Source organism: Vulpes lagopus, chromosome 12 (genome assembly GCF_018345385.1).
Source record: "Vulpes lagopus strain Blue_001 chromosome 12, ASM1834538v1, whole genome shotgun sequence".
NCBI classification, from domain to species: Eukaryota; Metazoa; Chordata; class Mammalia; order Carnivora; family Canidae; genus Vulpes; species Vulpes lagopus.
This window is the reverse complement of record NC_054835.1, coordinates 38672525-38678990: the sequence shown is the minus strand read 5'-3', so window position 1 is coordinate 38678990 and position 6466 is coordinate 38672525.

Genomic DNA, 6466 nt, shown 5'->3' with positions numbered 1-6466 from the left:
TGGGTGTGTTGTGTTGAACTTGTGACTTCCGAGACTCCCTGGCATACCTTCTCGAATCTTTTAGGTATCTTTTCCAGTCTGAAAAGCATGGTTTTAATACGAGGGTGGGGGTGTCTACAAGTTTGGAGGAGAGTCAAATCAGAGGTACATCCAACTCAATCTTTGGAAGAACATTCCTCTGTGTGGTTAGGGGGACAGGCAGCATCCAGCTCATCTGAAGTGCCTTTTCTGTCCCTTGCTTTTTACTAGTTGGTTGGATTCCGCCTCCCCACCCTGCATTCCATCTAGAGCCCCAGACGCTTTCTTAAGGCCCAGTGGGGGATGGAGTGGGGGTGATGGAAGGAAGTTGGGTTTCCCTAGGAAATTTGAAACCAAAAGGCTTGAGACCTACTTAATTAACAAATTATTCATTGTTTATCGGAAATTTAAATTTAACTGGGCATCCTTATTTCCTCCCCCTGGCAACTAGTTGGAATCCCTCAGCCAAGAGCAGAGCATGCCTGTGCTGGTCAAGAGGGGATCAGAGGCATCTCCAGAGGATGGGAGAATGAAGGACACTAGCATTTCTTAAACTGCTTTCATATTCCTAGCATGGTTATAGGCAGGCATTTTCACAGTAGGGGGGTTGGAATCAGAGTGACCTGGGTTCAAATCTCAAATCTGCCACAGATTAGCTGTATGACCTTAGGCAAGTGACCAAAACTCTCTGGGTCTCAGTTTTGCTCACTTGTAAAATAGCACCTGGTGTACTGCACTAGGGATTAAGGAAGATATTGTTCCTGAAGCCCTCAGAATGGTATGTAGCACAAGGTAATTACTCAATAAAGTCTCAAGTTTACTTATACTGCCACAGATCCAGATTTGGTGGTGCCTGAAGCTTATGAAATTTGGGGGACTCTCTTCAAGATAAGGAATACAAAGTTATGAGTGCAAAATTAGACACATGAATGCAAATGAGGGGTCTGAGGCTTACCTTCTTTAACATCATGGTAAAAGTCCACCTTTGGCTCTGACTAGCAATGTGCAAACATTCCAAAGAGAAACTAGGTTGTCCTGGAAGGTGGTCATCAAACCAATTTAGACGATCAAGACAAATCTTTTTTTTTTTTTTTTTTAAGTAATAGAATGGAATAGAAATGATCAGTGCTCATCACCTGTTATTGTGGTTAAGGGTATGTGTGTCCTGGGTGATGATATACAATGGATTTATTCCTTGGATAATAGTCACAAACGTTCAAGAAATACTGCTGGGGTGGGGGGAAACGCCAGAGCAGTTCCTTGGGATGGGCATCAGTACCCCTATTTTCTCTAGCCTTAGGGTTGGAGTTGATTAGGGTGAGGGCAGGGTCAAGGAAAAGATGCTCAAATGAGTTAACCAATTAACCCAGGAGCATCTGTCTCAGGGTTAATGAGGGAAAAGAACAGCTAGCCAAAGCCAATCCATCACCTTCACCCATCACAAACCCAAACCTAGGGACCTAGTGGAGGTGCCTCTAAGCCCTCAGGGAGAGGAGACACTGAACCTAGCTCCAAGAGTCACTTGCTGATCATGGCCTAGAGGCTTTGCTCTTGGAGAGACCATCAGGGTGTTAGGATCAGCGTTAGAGAGGTGTTCCTTCTTCCCTAGGTCCTCCCCTCCTCTACCCTGATGTTAAGAGGGTTTGTTCAGCCAGGAAAGCTGCTGTGGAACGTCCTTTACTGAACCCCTCTCAGAAGGGTCCTCTGAGCCCCTGTCTGTCCTAGAGCCAAGCTTATTATAGCTGAGCCCTGGGATTGTCAGAGAAGGTGGATGTTATCTTTCCTCATTTTGCATAAAAGGAACCCTGGAATTCCGAGGGAATGAAGAGAAACTGAGCCAGAAGGGTTTTAGCTTCATGCGTTCTGCTTCACAGCTGGAAATCAAGGGTACCAGGAACCCACCCTCCCCCAGGATCCCCGTAGGGGAGCCAGAGAAAGGCTCTCCAAGATATCCGGGTAAGTACCAGTCCTTCCCCACCAAAGATCCCATGTGCTCCCATCCCTCACTCCCACCCAGCCAACAAGCGCACCCTCTCGGAATCCCAGATCCCAGGACAAAAGCCCCGGGACTGGATACAATGCTCAGTACCAGTGGGCTACCCAGAGAAGGCGGGGCCCACGGAGCGGGGATGGGGGAGGAGCAGGGTCAGGACTCACGCCTGGGGAGGAGGCTCGAGAGGGGCCAGTCTTCCAAAGAGAATGAGCCCATTCAGAGCCGGGAAGGAAGGGGAAAAAACCTTGTCTGGTGTTTGACAAGAGGAGAGGAAGGGGGGCAGGGGTGGGCGCTGCTGATTCGCTTCTCCCCTCCACTGCCCCTCCAGCAGAGCCTGGAGCGGGGGTGGGGGGGTGGGGAGCCAAGGGAAGAGGATGTCTAAGGGACAGAGGTTGAGGGGGGGCCTGCAGAGCGGGGGTAGTGAGGGGGCTGCTTGAGGAGCCTGAGAGTGTGCCAGAAGGGTCCAGTAATGGGCCTGGGGAGAGGGAGCCAGCTTCAGAGGAGAGAGAGAACTGCAGGGCGGAGGAGAGCCAACAGAGTAGCAGAGGGCAGATGCAAGACTTCCCCAGAAGAGGTACAGGGCCTGTCGTCTGGCACCTAAGAGGCAGGAAGGACAGGGCTCTGGCTTAGGGAGATGACCTCTAAGGGTCAACAGGCTGGGGTCTGAAACTAGCAGCCTGTAAAATGCTGGTCAATCATTGACCAGCCATTGAGACTGGGGGACCCAGGAGCACGCGCATGCATGTGTGTATATGTGTGTGTATGTGTGTGTTGCCACCAGAGTCTCCTCCCTCCTGCCTACCTCACCAGCCAGCCTGGGGTCAGAGGATTGAAAACAAACAGAAAAAGGGAGGAGACGGTCCACAGTCCGAGGTCCAGGCCACAAACTGGGGCCTACCCCACAGAGCCTTGAGTCTGGGGCATGAGTTGCTGGGAAAGCACCTGTGTGAATTAGTTACATGGCAGGAGTCCCCCAAGAGGAGGCACAAGGCCTCCCTGGGGCCACAGGAGAGTGGAATTTGGAAGGTTCTGATAAGAAAATCTGCCCTTCTATAGGTGGCCTTTCAAGAACACTTGCTCCCTAGCCACCAGGGGGCTGCTCCTTGGGCCTAGGGTTAGCCCAAGTCCCTAGGTAGCAAACTGACATACCAGACATGCTGACCCTGGGCCTGCTGATCACATCCCTCAGTCCTTCTCACCCCATCTCAGGAATGCAGGCACAAGGCCTGGGGAGTTTGCCTTTCTCTCTCTCCAGGCTGCTTTGCCAAGACAAAAGCATTCTAGTGCCTTCAGCCTTCCTTGGCTTTAATGGAGGAGGTACACGTGGCTTCCATCCTGGCCCACACAGACAAGACTGTCATGGTTTGTGTTCCTGTGTCCTGTGCTATGTGTTTGTGCTGGCTATTATTTAATATGCACCCTCGGCATCTTTCTTCAGAGAGTAGCTGGGCTGTGCGGCCTTGAATAACGCTTCATTTCCACGTCTGAAATATGAGAGAGTTGGACTAAATAATTTCTGGTCACAGTGTTTTAGACTTCAGTGTGGGAGCAGTGACTCCTGCAACCCCATGCTTATTCCTTGAAAGCCCCATTGAGCCATCCCTCTGCCAGATTCCAGATTCCAGATTTTTTGTTTCACAAACACTGAGTTTTCCTGCTCTACTCAGCCCTTCAGGACTCCAAGCTCCCCTGGCTTGCCCTTGGAGCTCCAGACTACTGGGGTGTGAATGAGGACACTCTTGCCTCTGACTTTTAATTTGGGGAAGAGGTGGGGCACTTGAGTGGCTCAGTTGGTTAAGCACCTGCCTTCCACTCAGGCCATGATCTCAAGGTCCTGGGATCTCAAGGTCCTGGGTTGGAGCCCCACATAGGGCACTTTGCTTTGTGGCGAATCTGCTTCTCCCTCTGCCCCTCCCTCTGTGATCTCTCTGGCTTTCACTCTTTCAAACAAATAAATAAAATCTTTAAAAAAAATTGGGGGGTGGGATCCCTGGGTGGCTCACTGGTTGAGCACCTGCCTTTGGCCCAGGGTGTGATCCTGGGGTCCCGGGATCGAGTCCTACATTGGGCTCCTTGCATGGAGCCTGCTTCTCCCTCTGCCTGTGTCTCTGCTTCTCTCTCTCTCTCTCTCTCTCATGAATGGGTAAATAAAATCTTAAAAAAAAAAAAAAATTGGGGAAGAGGAGGTTAGGAAGCTTCCAGAAGCATAAAACTGGGATAGTCACCAGGTCCTGATTTGGGAAGACAGTTCCAGTTTCAGATGATTTCATTCACTGAACCCATGTTAATGATTCTTCTTTTTGCTTTTTTTTTTAATTTATTTTTTAAACTTTTTTTTTCTTTTTTTTTTTTAGAATTTATTTATTTATTCATGAGAGACACACAGAGAGAGAGGCAGAGATATAGGCAGAGAAAGAAGCAGGCTTCATGCAGGGAGCCTGATGTGGGACTTGATCCTGGGACTCCAGGATTATGCCCTGGGCCAAAAGCAAATGCTCAACCGCTGAGCCACCCAGACATCCCCTTCTTTTTGCTTTTACATCAAGTCATTCTCTGAGATCTGTCGATTCTTCTTTCAAAACGTCTGTGTTTTTCCTGCCTCCACTACCAGCTAGTCTAAGCCTCTGTCAGGTCTTCTCTGGGTAAAAGCACTAGCCTATGGGACGCCTGGGTGGCTCCGTGCTTGGGCGGCTGCCTTCAGCTGGGTTCAAGTCCGGCTTCGGGCTCCCTGCATGGAGCCTGCTTCTCCCTCTGCCTGTATCTCTGCCTCTCTGTCTCTGTGTGTCCCTCATGAATAAATAAATAAATCTTTAGAAAAGAAAATAAAATAAAAGCACTAGCCTGTGATCTCTTGCATGTTGCTTTTGCTCTCTCTCAATCTTACCCCCACTCTTTTCCCCATGGCAGCCAAAGTAAGTGTTTTAAACATAAGTCTCATTTGTTGGAGTGCTAACACACCTTGCGATGGCTGCCTTGCCTAGACTCTTGACTGACCCAACAGAATCTGGTCTTTGGCTGTCACTTCAATCTCAAGCCTTCTAGCCATATGAGCTTCTTTTCTGTTTTCCAAAGATGCCAAACTTGTTCTTGCCTTAGGGCCTTTGCACTGGCTATTCCCTCAGCCTAGAACAGTCTGCCCCCAGGTGTTAGCAGGACTGGTTCCTTCTGGTCACATAGGGTTTCATCTCAAATGTCACATTCTCAAAAAGGCCTTCTCGGGATCCCTGGGTGGCTCAGCGGTTGAGCACCTGCCTTCGGCCCAGGGCGTGGTCCTGGAGACCAGGAATCCCACATCAGGCTTCCTGCATGGAGCCTGCTTCTCCCTCTGCCTGTGTCTCTGTCTCTGTCTCTGTCTCTGTCTCTCTCTCTGTGTCTCTCATGAATAAATAAATAAAATCTTAAAAAAAAATAAATCAAAAAGGCCTTCTCTAACCACCCAATCCAAAGTATCCTTCTTCTCCTTCCTCATTCCCTTACCCCCTCTTCCTATTTACATTATCCAATTATATAACTCCACATGTGTGGCTACATGAAATTGTTTTTTATGTTTTCCCTTTGTTTTTAAGTTTGATGTAATACAGGCTTCCAAAATCAGAAACTTAAAAGTTTTAGAAGAGCCCTATCTCTACCTCAGAGTTCTCTCAAAGGGAGAATCCTGCTTTGTTAGGATTTTATCCTATTTTATTTTCTTTTATTCTAAATTTCTTCATCTTTTTTTTTCAAAGATTCTATTTTTACGTAATCTCTACACCCAATGTGGAGCTCAAACTTACAACCCCAAGATCAAGTGAGACTCTGAGACTCTTGATCTCAGAGTTGCTGAGTTTAAGCTTGATGTTGGGTGTAGAGATTATGTAAAAATAGAATCTTTGGGGGGGAAAAAAGAGTCGCATGCTCTACTGACTGAGCCAGCCAGGCACCCCTGAATTTCCTCATCTTCAAATGAGGATGCTCACTTAAAAAAATGATCCCAGAATTATAATAAGGACGAAATGAAATAATGTAGTAGAAAAGGACTGATCTATCAGATGCAAAGTAGTATTAGCACTAGATTGCTTCTGGTCAGCTTCTAGAGAGCTGAGTGGTTGTTTTGTTCCTTTCAGCTTCCCAATCATTATCAACTGGGTGCTCAACTCCAGGGGATACTATTCATATTATATTTAACTTGAAGAGGCACCGTTCACAGAAAATACAATATGAATGGTGACTCCTGGAGTTGTGCCTTGCCTCATATGGTGCTAGAACTAAGAACTCTGGAAATGTTTGCTAAACGAGTAAGTAAATGAAATCCAATTTTACTTCTTGTTCATTCCACTTCTTGAAATAAAAAGGAAAAGTTGACCCGGGGTGGAGAGTAGGAGAGGAGAAAAGCTGTCATTAATCTTACACACACTAATTATGCATCCAGCTACAAGGCTTCAATGCTTCAATGAGATGGGTATGTGAATGTATCCT